This window comes from Notolepis coatsorum, assembly GCF_963971535.1.
Source record: "Notolepis coatsorum genome assembly, chromosome: 14".
Taxonomy (NCBI): Eukaryota; Metazoa; Chordata; class Actinopteri; order Aulopiformes; family Paralepididae; genus Notolepis; species Notolepis coatsorum.
In genome coordinates, this window is record NC_140178.1 from 87,729,506 (window position 1) to 87,745,822 (window position 16,317).

Consider the following 16,317-nt stretch of genomic DNA (forward strand, 5'->3'; position numbering starts at 1 on the left):
AGAGACCTGGAGAGATGGAGGGAGAGAGAGGGGGGGGGGGGGGGGGAGGGGATGGAATGCGAGGAGAGAGAGCGGAGGAAATACTGCTCTCTGTGATGTCATACATGCTGTTGTTGTTCATCTGGGGGGAAGGGAGGGTGAGTCTCGATCGTAGGAGTAGCTTCCTCCTTTTGGCTCCTCTTCGTCACTTTCAACGCTTGTCTGATCTGTACAACAGTGTAATTAATACTTATAGTATAATATATAGTATAATAATAATAATATATAGTTATAACATCCGCCGTTTTCAAATCAGTGTAGACGAGTGTGTGTGTGAGAGAAAACGAGAGAGAGGGAGTGTTAAAGAGAGGAGGAAGAAGAGGAGAGGAGGTCACTTTGCAGTATCGAACCCCCCCCCCCCCCCCCGCACACACACACACACGTGCGGTTCATGTTTGGGAAAAGGAGGGGGAGAGCTATCCACACGGTAGTGCTTCCACCTAAAATCGACATGAGGTTATGAAATATAGTTAGAACTGTCACACTCACATACAGTACTTTCACGCCAATCAAAACGGGAGGGTGTTTTAAATACGGCTCAGCTGCCGCAACTCATCCCTCTCCCCCCAAGCGCAGTAAAGATGTTGCATGTTTCTGAACTTAGAGATGAGCTAAGTGCCATAATGTACTGTACCGTGTGTTTCAGACAGTGACTTAAACTACATTTCCACATGCTGTAAAACAAACAAACAACAACAACAAAAAACAAACAATGATGACATTTTTGTGACCAAGTGCAATATATCACATTCTGTAGATAGATAGGTAGGTTGGGCAGGGTAGCCAGTGTCAGATTAGACTGACCATAGGCCACGTCTCAAATCACATCCTACCCCCTTCTTTGTAGTAGGCTACTTCTGTCCAGACGCCCGTAGCCCTGAGCTTTGCTAATGTCGCTGAATTATTATCAGAACACACCATTTTTTATTTGCGTTTAAGTCCAATCACTAGATCTCAGATTTAGAGTGCAATCCATTTGGGCCAAATGGTAGCTATAATTCTAGTTTGCAAGATTGACACCCGCCTTACAGCTTAGCTGTTGGGGGTCAGGTCTAGCTCGCCAGGCAATGTAGGTCCATCACTGACAAAACAGTACTTGAGATCCATCAGGATACTCAAGTCTGTGTTTTAGTGCCTGTATGTTTTAAAGGGAACCGGTGTCAAACGCAGCTGCCGAAAAGGATTCTAAACACTTGTCGTAAAACACTCTCCTGATTGCCAAAGCTAACCCTGTATTTCTGGCAAAAGGTAATGGGCTATGGGTGGTTTTCCTCTGACCAAATAAATCAAGGACATGATCCCTTAATTAATTTAGTCTCCGATTAGGTTTAATCTAAAGCCTAAGTCTACAGGCTGTTATTTGAGACATTTCTCTGTCATGGCTCATGTGTCTGAAGAGAGAATGGGGGTTTCTGGGTTAATCAGGTGTCTTTATGTTTACGTTCTAGAAGCTGCCAAACTGCCCTGTGTTGTTATTGCCATGTTAGTGCTATGTCGTTAAAAAAAACCATATGATTCTTTTTTTAATCACAAATCAGGGACAGTGGATAAGGTTTATGTAATGAAGAAGATACAATATGAATCGTCAGTGGTGGCTTCCTGTATGCAGATGTTGTGTAGTCTAAAAGAAAAAGAAGAAGAAGAAGAAGAAGAAGAAGAAGAAGAAGAAGAAGAAGAAGAAGAAGAAGAAGAAGAAGAAGAAGAAGAAGAAGAAGAAGAAGAAGAAGAAGAAGAAGAAGAAGAAGAAGAAGAAGAAGAAGAAGAAGAAGAAGAAGAAGAGGAAGAAGAGGAAGAAGAAGAAAGCAGTTGATGGTTCCCAATATGGTTATCTAGGTTATTTTTTTAAATCCTAGACCTAATTGGTGTCCAAGAAACCATTCAGCAATGTTATGGATGGATCGGTGGCCTATCCATTGATCCTGCATTGTGAGTCATCCTGCCTCTTAAAGATCGGGGGTCAGAGTTCACTACCATGGTGACAGGGACAGGGTTGAGGGGCGGGAGGGGTCGTTGAGGGCCCTGATGTAGATAGTAACCATGACAACCATTTCAGTGTGAAACAGTGTCTCTGTGCTGTCGTTTATATACACTCACTCGCCAACGGTGAATCGGCTGTCTTGGTGCGTGAGTTTGTGTGTGCGTGTGTGTGTGTGTGCGTGTGTGCGTGTGTGTGCATGTATGCATTTGCGTGTATGACAGAGTTCAGTGTTTTACTGTTTGCCCATTTGCGTGACAGTATGTATGTAATTATTGTTTATTTCTGGAAATCTAGAAGAAAAGGAAAAGACATAAATGACATGTTGAGGTGTATAAAGTTATTTTCTTGGACATGTGTGTCTGTATAGAGGGTGTAGTGAGGAGGACGTGTTCTGTTGTGTGTGAGAATTCTAGAATCTTAACCAACATTCCTCCCTCATCAGCAGTACAGGCTGTCATCAGTGTCAACTAAACTTAGTATTACCTACGTAATGTCACTTTCAACAGAAACGTATACAGAAAAAACAAAACAAGGTTTTGTCTCGGTGAACAGAGCCAAAAATTATATGTAACTGATATTAGATTGATATAATTGACCTCCAGAATGCCTTGCCTGCTCTCATATCTGATCCCACCATGTAAACAGCGCCCCTGCATGTGAGTAAAGGTGGTGCTGCAGGGGGACTGGTGGGCTTTTAATAACAAAGATGTACTGACGATAATGCATGACGTTATTGTATGGAGCTGTTACATGTTGAATACTATGTCATTCTTTAGTTAATCCAAACATGTGCTTTCATTTTCGGATATTTACAGAGCTCATTTTGAGATTATTTTGAGATTAGTTAGATTTATGGATAGTTTTAGTCACCAATGTAGACAGAAAATCTGCCTTCAAGTGTTTAATGAGTTAAAGAGTTAATTTGCTAAAACCTATATATTTTTTTTCACAAATCACGTTTTCTTTTATTGTGTATTCCTGGTCAATCAAACTGTAGTTGGTTTGTTTTGATCAAGTCAAAATAACAATAACAAAATACAGGTAACTTACTAAATCAAACTTTATTTAAAAACTTTTTTTTTCAATACAATTGTCACCAAGAAGATTGCAAATTAACCACGTTGTGCCACGTTTTCACTACATTGCCTGAATGAGTTTAATCTTTTCTCTCCTTGGCTCTGCCAATTATTTAAAGATGACTTTGAGCCAAAGTTACATTGCAATTTGCTTTCAGACAGCACAGTTCCAGGTAGCAGCCATATTGCATCACCTGACCTGAATACTGTGCACTGATTTGCTGTGAGCAGATTTATCTGGCTCTGTAAAAGAACAGCACTGGTGTTTAACAATGGCTGCACTTTTGTAACAAAACTCGTTCAGGGTTCAGAATGGACTATGTCTTAACAGTAACTCATGAAAAGGATGCCATTTATAGTTTTTTGCAAATTAACTCTTGAACCTTATTGACAAATGTGTGCTCAAATGCCTGAACACTTCCTGGTTTGTGCAATGACATCATCTCAGCCTAATAAAGCGATCATGGTCACACTACTACTGTGTGGTGTAGTGGGGACATCAGTCAAGTAGCCCAGGGCTGGAATCACCTCTGCACGGTGACTAGGGATCAGGTTTTCCGCATTCAAGCCTGACTTTAACCCTATAGGTGAAGAAATCTCAAAACTAGATCCACCTGCTCATGCCAGCAGGGCCTGGATGGAGAGAGGACAGTGATACAATACAGGAGGCTTTCAGATGGAACATTTTAGCTTAGAAAACGTACTGGTGTTACAAGTGTGTCTGTTATGTGAAACACTGTAGATGATGACTCGAGGCTCTATCCCAATTCTATATATTTTTTTCTTGTGTATGGAGTCAATATCAAATAAAAACAACAACCTGTAACTGAATATGAAGAAGTGGCATAGGTGTTTACTACTTTTATCTTTCACTTACAGGTGTTTGATATTATACTTTGATATTATAATGGTCACCTTGCTACAATCAAAGCGTTTAAAAAGTCAAAGGGGGTATAGCTCCCATCTACACCAGTGCAGCCAAAGCGTTCTCACACCGACCACACCATTAGAGGCAAATTCAGAAAACTCCCACCTGTTTTCTACCCAGGAAACCACACTGCTTCTTCCTCATTGGTGGTGGTTGGAAGTTGAACACTGAAATGTACACATTACTGCCACTTATTGAAAAAAGGAATCAGTAACCTCATCACAGAATAAATCTGGAGCCTCTAGGTGGCGGTATAACAGTCAATTTCCCCTACGCATGTTGTAGAAGAAGGGTCATCTGACTCAAATGGCCCCGTGGCGTGAATATTTTAGGCAACCAACTTGTGTTCAGCGTTTCTCTGATTGGCCACTACGCCCATGTGACCGCGGCAGCGCGAGAGAGCGACAGTGCGGAAATAGGCTGCATTCTATTGCCATTCTCTGCGACAAACTCTAACCTTAACCAACTCCGAAACAGCGCCTAAACTTAACCCTTCTAACCTTAACCAACTCCGAAACAATGCCTAACCTTAACCCTAACCTTAACCAACTCCGAAACAATGCCTAAACTTAACCATAACCTTAACCCACTCTGAAAGAATATTGCCATGCTCTAAGACAAACTCTAACCTTAACCAACTCCGAAACAGCGCCTAACCTTAACCAACTCCGAAACAATGCCTAAACTTAACCGGCGAAAGAACGCACGTTAAAAAAAAATTAAGGATTCGAACTTGTTACCAACGCACCGCAGGATCCACAGCAAGGCGGCGAACCAGTTGAGCTAGTCGTCGATGTTAAAACAGGGGGAATTACGGCTGCATAATGCTGCCGCAGCAGGGCTCCGCGGCAGAGCGGAGCTATGCCACGTCGCCGCGGGGGCGTGGCTAGACGCAAGTTGGTTGCCTAAAATATTCACGCTGCCCGCGTGGTGAGGAACAGGACACTATCCGTCTCTAGGCAACCATGCTAAGGTGGTTATAGGACAGGTAGTGTTGGCTGGTGATGGGTGTGGTTAGAGAGAGGAGGGGCTAGAGGGAAAGCAGAGAGTATCCTATAAACACTGCTCACCACACATCATCATTATTATCTTTTTTTCAGACTTCTACTACAGTGACAGATATATTAGTGAGCGGGTTAGTTAAATGGATATTTGTTTGAACTAAACTTCAAACTAAAGTTCAACGCAATTGTATGTATTTTTCCTTCAACGTTTTTGTGGGTTGGGAAGGGTCCAGTACTGTTGGGTGTGGTTGGGAGGTGTAGCATTGGGCGGTGTTGTTGGGTGGGCAGGGTTGGGTACTTTTGGGTACTGTTGGGTCAAAATACTCCCAGGTACTTTTGTGGTACCATGGGGTACTGTTAGGTCTTGTTGGGTACTTTAGGTTACTGTTTGGTGTGTTGGGGTTGGGTACTATTGGTCAGGTTAGGTATTACTGGGGTACTATAAGGCCGGCATTGGGTACTTGTGAGGTGGCATTACATCAGGCACTATGTAGTTGGAGTTGGGTACTATTGAAGTATTATTAGGTGAGGTTGGGTATTATTGGGATATCGTTAGGTGGGGGTTGGGTACTATTGGGGTAATGTTAGGTGGGGGTTGGGTACTATTGGGGAAATGATAGGTGGGGGTTGGGTACTATTGGGGTAATGTTAGGTGGGGTGGGGTACTATTGGGGCAATTATAGGTGGGGGTTGGGTACTATTGGGGTAATATTAGGTACTATTGGGGCAATGATAGGTGGGGGTTGGGTACTATTGGGGTAATGTTAGGTGGGGGTTGGGTACTATCGATTGGTCCGGTCGTATAACTGTTCTCAGTGCTTCAGTCTCTTCAGTCAGTGTGGTAGATGAAAATAATAATAAATACATTCTCTCTGTGTTTTGTGCTCTCTGGTCCTATGGGCCCATGTAGACTACCGTGGTATTGGTTGATTGTAAAATTCAGTACGTTATTGAAGTAAATGGAACCTGTGTGTGATGCTGTCCAGGGTCTGATTTGTCATGTACTACTAATGATAATAATTATTATTACTAATAATGATTAATGAAACAATTAATGGTGATAATGCAGTCTTCTTTGGAAATGCTTCATTGAACCAACCTTAAGGGGGCGGTATGTGGCAAAATCAATGTTTTGTGTAACCATGCAACTTGTTGCTACTATTTTGTTAGGATTGCGAGATTGAAAACATAGAGGTCATGTTTCATGATGCAGTCAAATGAGCTGCGTCTGTCACAGGGATCCAGGGGATCTGTGAGAGAAACCGCATGGATATCACATTTCTATTTCTGGAATGTCGACGATGAACACACCATCGAAGCAAACTAATCAAATAATAAACAAAGGATTTTGTAGCGTACTGCCCCTTTAACCGTTGTCGTTTTTCTGAGTTGTTTCTTCCTGTTCTGAAGGTGTTTGACCTCAGTGTATAAAGGCTGTGTACAGAGATCACTGTCTAATATCTGAATGTCTCTGGGCCACAGTCTGATCGTCACTAATAAAATGCAGACATTTTTGGACCATCTGTTTCTCTTCTCCATGTGTTTCCCGCACTAGAGTGAATCACTACAATGAAAATCCTGTATTTAAATCGCATTGCATTTTTTTAAACAGGGTATATTGATGTAAAATTGAACTTGTTGTTGTGAAAATTATGACTAAAGCTCTTTGATCACTATCCCTCTGGATATCAACAGAATCAAACCATTTCAGATAATATCTGTGGTTAGAGAGAGGAGGGCTAGATATGATCCAATCTGCTTCCCTGGAGAGATTACATAATCTACTCTTGTTACTCTGATTGGCCCTCAGTCAGTTGTAAAGGATATCAGATAGCTAGTCCACAAACAAGTAATGAAACTAGTTTGCTACAATTGAGCTCATTTTAATTGTTCAAAAACATCCACAGCATCTGTGACAATGTATCACCTGCTAGCACAGGTTAACCATGTTAAACTCCCATAGCAGCCAATCACACTGGTCCCATGAATTATATTTACATTTGAAAGCGTCATGTATTAAGAAGATACTAACTTGACATCTCCTTTCAGTGAACAGAAGGCCATGCCCCCTCATCATACTGAGAGTTGGCTGTGCTCAAAGAGGGTGACCTAAAACACTTATAACAAATCAATGATAGGCTACACCTGAAGCAGAAAAAAATACACATTATTCCACAATAAGCTTTCTCTGACTGAACTAACATTGTACTTGACTTGAAGTGATGACTTTGGTCTAGACATTCTAAAAGGACCCACATTTATTTCCTGTTGCAATGTTTTCTAATGCAATAGTTGACAGGAAACACATTTGGCCCAAAATAGTTCCCATAGTAACAGAATTCTGGTGAAACACGGTTTCAATTTGACAACAAAAACAAACATAAACCAGTATTCTAGACTCAATTTGATTTCCTGTCAGTCATTGATATTCATATGCAATTTTATACTCCAATTAAAATAAAGAGCATTCATTCCACTGGAACAGAGCACACAATACCAGAAGGGTTTATGAATGGCTCAGATAACGGCTCAGGCTGGGTACTATTGGGATATTGTTAGGTGGGGGTTGGGTATTATTGGGATATCGTTAAGTGGAGGTTGGGTACTATTGGGATATCGTTAGATGGGGGTTGGGTACTATTGGGATATCGTTAAGTGGAGGTTGGGTACTATTGGGATATCGTTAGATGGGGGTTGGGTACTATTGGGATATCGTTAAGTGGAGGTTGGGTACTATTGGGATATCGTTAAGTGGAGGTTGGGTACTATTGGGATATCGTTAGATGGGAGTTGGGTACTATTGGGATATTGGTAGGTGGGAGTTGGGTACTATTGGGATATTAAGTGGAGGTTGGGTACTATTGGGATATCGTTAGGCGGCTCTTAGGTACTATTGGGATATTGTTAGGTTGGAGTTGGGTACTATTGGGATATTGTTAGGTGGGAGTTGGGTACTATTGGGATATTGTTAGGTGGGAGTTGGGTACTATTGGGATATTGTTAGGTGGGAGTTGGGTACTATTGGGATATCGTTATGTGGGGGTTGGGTAGGGTACTATTGGGATATTGTTAAGTGGAGGTTGGGTACTATTGGGATATTGTTAGGTGGGGGTTGGGTACTATTGGGATATTGTTAGGTTGGAGTTGGGTACTATTGGGATATTGTTAGGTGGGAGTTGGGTACTATTGGGATATTGTTAGGTGGGAGTTGGGTACTATTGGGATATTGTTAGGTGGGGGTTGGGTAGGGTACTATTGGGATAGTGTTAAGTGGAGGTTGGGTACTATTGGGATATTGTTAGGTGGGGGTTGGGTACTATTGGGATATTGTTAGGTGCGGGTTGGGTACTGTAACTGAGGGGTACAATTCCCTGACTGTATTATATAAGTATGGTATCATTAAACCACTACTGTCTTATGTACATTACTACTGGCCATACAGTACACAGGTATATGATGAGAACACCTCCACAATGACACGGTTCCACACAAAACTGCGTTTAAGAATATTTATTAGCAGCAATGATAGTATATAATAATACTTTACGTAGGGTTGCGCTTATAAGGCAAAGGAATGTGCGTGAGTAAATCAATAACGTAAGTCCATTGGCATATTACGCAGGAGATAATGAATACCACCTGTATCTTAGGAATTATATCTATGGTACACTAGTAAGGCAGCGGGAGATAATAGTAGGGTCCCTCCGGTTGTAGGCCAGCAAGGGGAGAGGATTTGTCGGTAGTAGAGTCTGGGTCAACGATGAATAGAGAGACTCCAAGTACAGGAGACGGTGCAATAATCTCTTGATCCGCAGACGAATAACAGCTGTTCTCCGTGGCATGCAGCTCCGCATGGAAGAAAGCTAGCCAGCCTCAGGCTTCTGAGAGGCGGGCTCGACGTTGCTCCTCACAGGGTAAATCCCACACAATTGTGGGTGTAGGCGATTCTCCGCTCCATCAATTACAGGACCAAAGCAAATATAATCCAGCCGAAAAGGGCTATGTAGTCGTCGGGTAGATTATCCAGTGTACATGTCCACACGGTCCTCGTCTAGGGCTCCTCGGGTGAAAGCGCCAGGTTAAGCTGCCCAGCCTGGATAAGCACACTAGCTGGTGCGAGGAAGCATTGGTGATGCTGGTCACTGTAGAACGGTAGCCGCACGATACACTATACATAAATAGACTATTACTGAATTAATAGAATAGGTCGAACTCGACGGTACAGCGTTAAACTCTGATACTTCAGTTATCAATTCGCACGCGGTCTCAATGTTCTATTTGGGGCCAAACAGGCCGTACTTCACCGCACGTTGTATCGTGGGTGAGGCTTCACTTGGGTAACATACTTCTGTATTCACCTGCGCCGTATTTATACGTTAGGTGAACAAACTAGTACCAGCCCTATTCCTGTCTCGTATCCTTGCGCAGAGCCGTTCATGCCCAGGCATGTCTTTGACGGTGACTTTGAACTAGACCCTGGTCCCGCTGTCCAATAGGAGAATGAAATATTATGGTCTGTACTAGGTTAAAGGGATATTCCGTGTATATGTACAAGGAATACACAAGGGATATCAAACGATATACAAATATTATGCAATATATATCAATCAATAAATACATATATTCGGTTTAATCTGATCCTTCGTAACAGCCGCCTCCTAATTAGTCCCACCTAATTAGATAAGCAGAGACAGATTAACCGCACTGTCCACTACTCAATGTCTGTTGTGAGGGTAGGGCAGTTCACAAAGTCAGGGGGTCATGGTCGTCATCAATAGTGTCGGGGAGCCTTGGCAACTCTATCAGCCTCGCCACGGGCCGGGTGTATGTCCGCCCTTGGACGAGCACTTCTGCCGCTCTGACCTTTCCGTCGGCACCAGTGGTCACTTTGCTTACGCGGCCGGCCGGCCACGCAGCTCGGGGTAGTGACTGGTCTATGATCATGACGACTGGACGGGATGAAGGGGGGCTTAGGAGGAAGCGGGCCTGAGACTGCTTTGATCTGTGCTTGGCTGTGCCTCCTCCTCCTCCGTCTGTTTCTCTTGTTTGCTCTGTACCCCGTCTGAGGAGGGGCCGGTTCCGGCCGCGCCGTCAAGGAGTCGCTTGGGGTGCTGGGTTCGAGGTCAGCTACGTCTGGAGCGCAGCTGAGGGGGGTGGAGTTCCGAACTCCCTCTTGTGCCCACGGTTCTCTCACAGGCCTCTCGCTTAATGTCAATAGTCTCTCAACGGGCTGTACGAGGGAGTGGCCGGTGTCGCTCGCCTTTGTGTGTAGGCAGCGTGTAGACGTGGGTTGACTGTCAAGTCCGTAGAGGGGGCCCTGGAGCGTCCACCCCAGTCGGGTCTGAACCGCGACTGGGCATCCTTTGGGTCCGATGTGGGCCGCCTCAATTGGGAGAATGAGGTCCGCGTGGTCGGAGCCGATGAGCAGGGTCGGTGTGGCGCCGTCGATAAGCGGTATAGGTAGTTGACGTAGGTGCACATACTTCGCCATCAGCTGTGGGATGGGGTAGGTGTACTGAGACAGGCCTATGTCGTGGCTGGTGAAGACGTTGGTTATACTATACTGCTTCTCGGGCTGGTCCACCGCTGCTATCTTGAAGGAGACCTTTTCACCTTTTATGGTCTTCTGGTCCCTTCTGATGGTGCGTATTGTCATGGTACCTTTGGCACCCCGCAGGCCCAACTGGGCTGCTGCGGAAGCGAGGAGGAGAGTCTTTTCAGACCCATCGTCCAGGACGGCGTAAGTGTCCAGGACCTTGTCCTCGTAGCTCAGGAGCACTCTGACCACTTTGATGAGCACTCGGGGGGTCCCGCTATGCTGGTCAATGTGGAGCACTCCTGTTAGTCGGTTGCTTTGGATCTTCTGGAGTGGTGCCGACTTGCGGTCGTCCGAGTAGCACCGTGACTCCCAGTGTTTGCTGTAGCAGTCGGGACAGTAGGGAGCGGTCTGGTGGATCTTTGGTACTGGTGCCACCGCCTCGGCCTGGTACATTACCGTGACGGGCCCACTTTGTTGTCCTGGCGGACGCTTGTTGATGTCATGCAGGACCTCCAAGTGGGTGCCGCCGCACCTGCCACACTTCTTCAAGCGGCACTCAGCTGCCAGGTGGCTGCGCGCGCAGCGGAAGCAGCGGCGGTGGTCCTTGATCCACTGACTCACCTCATCCGTGGTCAGCTTCCCGAAAGTGTCGCATTGATACAGCCGATGTTCTCCTTCACAGTACTGGCATTCAATCTTCCACTCCTCTTTCGTCAAGGGGGTGTTGTGGTTCTTGTGCTGCGGTACTGATTCGGCTTGGTGCATAACGGTCACCGACCGGCGGTTATCATTTGATCCCCGAGGTCCTGGTCTTGGGCTTGGTCCACTCCATACGAACGTGTCCAGTCGTAGGCTGCTGACCTCCCTGGCGAGGAAATCAGACAAGTCTAGGAGGGATGCCTCTGGACCGTTGGGGTCGCGGTGGTCTCTCTGCCGCCGAAAACGCTCTTGTCGGGCGGGAGGGAGCTTCTCTAATATTCTCTCTACATTAGAGTTAGCGTACAGTTCGTATATCCCCTTTTCCTTTTGGGCCCCCAGCATCCCTACCAGGGACTGTACCTTGATAGAGAGGTCATCCAATGCTCTGTTGTCTCTGGCTGGGGGGAGACGGTCAATGTCTCTTATCTCCTGTATCACGTAGTCCCATATGCGTCCATAACGTTGGTCGAGGGCTACTAGAGCCGCGGTGTATGGGGTAGTGGAGTTGGAATATGCCAGCGCTATATTGTGCGCTCTGGGCACCTTCAGGTGCTTGAGTAGGATAGCATACTTGTACGTTTCATCCGGTACATCGGACATCATTGTCTCTAAGCACATTCGTAGCTCTGTGTACTGTGCTCTGTTCTCGTGTGTGAAGTCCGGGAACGTCGGTGTGCCAAGGTACGATGCCATGGATGGCTGGCACATCGGTGAGCGTTGGGGGAGAGGCCTCCTGGGCGAGTCTCCCTGTGCGTGTCGTCTTGGGCTGGTACTTGGTGGGTACCGAAGGTCGGGTACCCAGGTGCTGTTCCTCGGTGCTGACGGTGCGTCAAACTCACCCGTGAGTTGAGTCGGGGGTTTGTAGCGCAGTGCCTCGGGGCTGACGTCTGGGCTGTACTGGACCTCCTGGTCCAGAGTATGTTGCTGCTGGTCGGGGCTGTACTGGGCCTCCTGGTCCAGAGTACGTTGCTGCTGGTCGGGGCTGTACTGGGCCTCCTGGTCCAGAGTACGTTGCTGCTGGTCGGCTTGACATTCCTCCTCTTCCTCTTCCTCTGCTAGGTCCTGGAGTCTTCTGTTCAGTCTCTCGGCGTGGTCCGGTTCTTCCCGGTTGCTGGGTCTCGTATGGACCGGCCGGGGAGGGGGTTCGGAGACGTGGACAGGATCCTCCTGTTGGCGGGGTCCCGGGTTGCTTGGTCGGGTAGGGGAATGTGCCCTAGACCCTTGTCGTGACGATCTCCGGGAGCTCCGTGCGGAGTGAGGGGGTGTCGCTATGGTAATCAATTTGTCCATCAGCTGCGCCTGCAGCCGGTCGCGCTCTGCCTCGCGCTGGGCATGGGCGGCGTCGCGCGCTGCTTCGCGCTGGGCATTGGCGGCGTCGCGCTGCGCGTTGGCGGCGGCGTGCTGCGCATCGGCGCGGCTTCTTTCAATGTTCTCTTCCGTCTGAAGGCGTCTGGTCTCCAGTCTTATGCGGTCGTCTTCACTCCTTTGTTGCGCCTGGAAGCGCTCTCGCTCGGTTGCAGAATGTTCGCGTTCACTGAGGGCTTGCGCTTGGAGTTGCGCGTGAAGGCGCTCTCGTTCGTCTGCAGCTTGTTCGCGCTCGCTCGTCTGTTGCGCTTGGAGTCGATCGCGTTCACCCTGAAGTCGATCGCGTTCGGTGGAGGCTGCCAGGGTGGCGATGAGTGCCTGCGCCAGCATCTTGTCCGCTTCGCTGGGGGAAGACACAGGCGGAGGTGATCGGCTTCTGGCAGTGCTCGTTGGAGATCCGTTCTCCTGTCGCGCTCCGAGGAGATCCATCTCCTGGGTGTGCGTCTCTTCTGGTAGTGGGTCGGGTTCCGTCCCTGGAGCGCTTTCTTTATCCTGGAGCTCTCCGGGGACTGTCCCGTTGGCGTTGGCGGGGGGTAAAGTCATGTCATGTCCCTCCTGGTCCCCCCCGTGAGCTTGGTCAGTTACGTTAGAACCCACTAGGGTCTCTACTGGCGGGGTCGCCTGGTCGTTAGGGTTTGGCATACTTTTACTATCCGCTTTAGTTACTTTATCCGTATTTAACTTCTTTTTAAAGCTAGGTATTGGACTGACAACTTAGTCCTCTAGGTGAAGAGGTGGCTGCCGTCTGCGCTCCGGGCGATCTAGCTTAGGAGAACAGTTTGTGGAGTGTTCATCATCGGCCATGTTAATATTAATATTATATTAATATTACGCTAATTACTCTCCGGCTCGAAGGACCAATTGTAACTGAGGGGTACAATTCCCTGACTGTATTATATAAGTATGGTATCATTAAACCACTACTGTCTTATGTACATTACTACTGGCCATACAGTACACAGGTATATGATGAGAACACCTCCACAATGACACGGTTCCACACAAAACTGGGTTTAAGAATATTTATTAGCAGCAATGATAGTATATAATAATACTTTACGTAGGGTTGCGCTTATAAGGCAAAGGAATGTGCGTGAGTAAATCAATAACGTAAGTCCATTGGCATATTACGCAGGAGATAATGAATACCACCTGTATCTTAGGAATTATATCTATGGTACACTAGTAAGGCAGCGGGAGATAATAGTAGGGTCCCTCCGGTTGTAGGCCAGCAAGGGGAGAGGATTTGTCGGTAGTAGAGTCTGGGTCAACGATGAATAGAGAGACTCCAAGTACAGGAGACGGTGCAATAATCTCTTGATCCGCAGACGAATAACAGCTGTTCTCCGTGGCATGCAGCTCCGCATGGAAGAAAGCTAGCCAGCCTCAGGCTTCTGAGAGGCGGGCTCGACGTTGCTCCTCACAGGGTAAATCCCACACAATTGTGGGTGTAGGCAATTCTCCGCTCCATCAATTACAGGACCAAAGCAAATATAATCCAGCCGAAAAGGGCTATGTAGTCGTCGGGTAGATTATCCAGTGTACATGTCCACACGGTCCTCGTCTAGGGCTCCTCGGGTGAAAGCGCCAGGTTAAGCTGCCCAGCCTGGATAAGCACACTAGCTGGTGCGAGGAAGCGTTGGTGATGCTGGTCACTGTAGAACGGTAGCCGCACGATACACTATACATAAATAGACTATTACTGAATTAATAGAATAGGTCGAACTCGACGGTACAGCGTTAAACTCTGATACTTCAGTTATCAATTCGCACGCGGTCTCAATGCTCTATTTGGGGCCAAACAGGCCGTACTTCACCGCACGTTGTATCGTGGGTGAGGCTTCACTTGGGTAACATACTTCTGTATTCACCTGCGCCGTATTTATACGTTAGGTGAACAAACTAGTACCAGCCCTATTCCTGTCTCGTATCCTTGCGCAGAGCCGTTCATGCCCAGGCATGTCTTTGACGGTGACTTTGAACTAGACCCTGGGGGTATGGCAATGGCGCCTAAGGGACCGCTGTCCAATAGGAGAACGAAATATTATGGTCTGTACTAGGTTAAAGGGATATTCCGTGTATATGTACAAGGAATACACAAGGGATATCAAACGATATACAAATATTATGCAATATATATCAATCAATAAATACATATATTCGGTTTAATCTGATCCTTCGTAACAGGTACTATTGGGATATTGTGCGAGACCAGAAGGATAGCCAACACTAGGAAATGAAAAAGCAGCTAACACTGCGAGATTCAAACTTAAATAGACTCAGCTTTACCATAGGCACAGCTGCACTGAATCAGGTGCAATCAAGCCCACACACCTGCCGACCCATGAGGCAATTAACCACAGAGACCAGTGATTGACAGCTATCCCTCACCGGAGACGAAATAGACAGCTGTCCCTCACAGAAAGGTGAAATAAAGCAAAAACCATGACACCAATTTGCACAAACCACCTTAAAACAAAGGTGCACCTCAGTTATAGGTATCAAACTATGGAACTCTTTGCAGAATGATGAAGAGTTCTACTAATATATTTCACTTCAAAAGGTTGTACAAAGAAAATATAGACAGTGTATAGCAGTTTAGTATAATATTGCAGTTTAGCATAACAGGATAACATAGCATTACAGTATAGGCTAGTAGAGTATAGTAATATAGTATATAGCAGAGTAACATATAATAATAATATATTAAAATATTGTATAATACTGTATACCAATATGGTGTAGTATAAATAGTATGATTTTGTTATATTATAATAAAATAAAAATAATAAAATTATATAGTATATAGAAGTATAATATAGAATAATACATTATATAAATGTATAGATACACGTGTAGATGTGTGTATAAATGAATGAACCTAAATATGTAGTTTGACTGATACACAAAATGTGTTTATTTATGTTGATTTAATTTAGTTGTGTTGATGTTTCCAAAATGGGTATGTACATTCTGTTTGGTTTGGTGGACATTGCAATAAGTCTATCAGTGTGTTGTATGTGTGTAGGGGCAGGTACAAATACGAATTTTTCTTCTTCCTGTTCCTTTCGGCCATGGAATTTGGTGGATCATATTAATATGTACTGTTGGACTGTGGTAATTCCTGTATGGATAAATAAATGATGAAATGAAAGATGAAATATCCATCTTGTCTCGAGATCAGACCATTCCTGGCTGAACGACATCTTCACCCTCAATCGCTGTCCATTGTCCATCACCACAAAGACCCAACTATTAACCCACTCAATATTTGTATCTCCTTGTCCACAGAGAGATACAACGTTCCTTCTGACCACAGAGATATTCTCCCCTCCGTGGCTCTGGCACCTCCCTTCTGTGATATAAGCAATAGATGTTTCTCTTCCTATCAAGAGCCTCTATTTCTTTCAGGTTTCATTATTGACCTTCGTGGCCTGTGGTCTAACACAACCAGAGACTCTTCCTCATCACTCTGATTCATAATCAGGCACATTTCATGAAATCCAGGGAAGCAAATCTATTGCTTCCATCTCCATCATCATCTGAATCAAGTTGTAAATGTACTTGTATGCATGTACATAACCTTGTTTTTGTTGCAGCCCCCCCCCCCCCCCCCTTCCCTCAAAAGGCTTTTGCTTTTTGGTCAGGCTGCTTTTGTATATAAGAATTTGTTCTTACTTGCTTGCCTG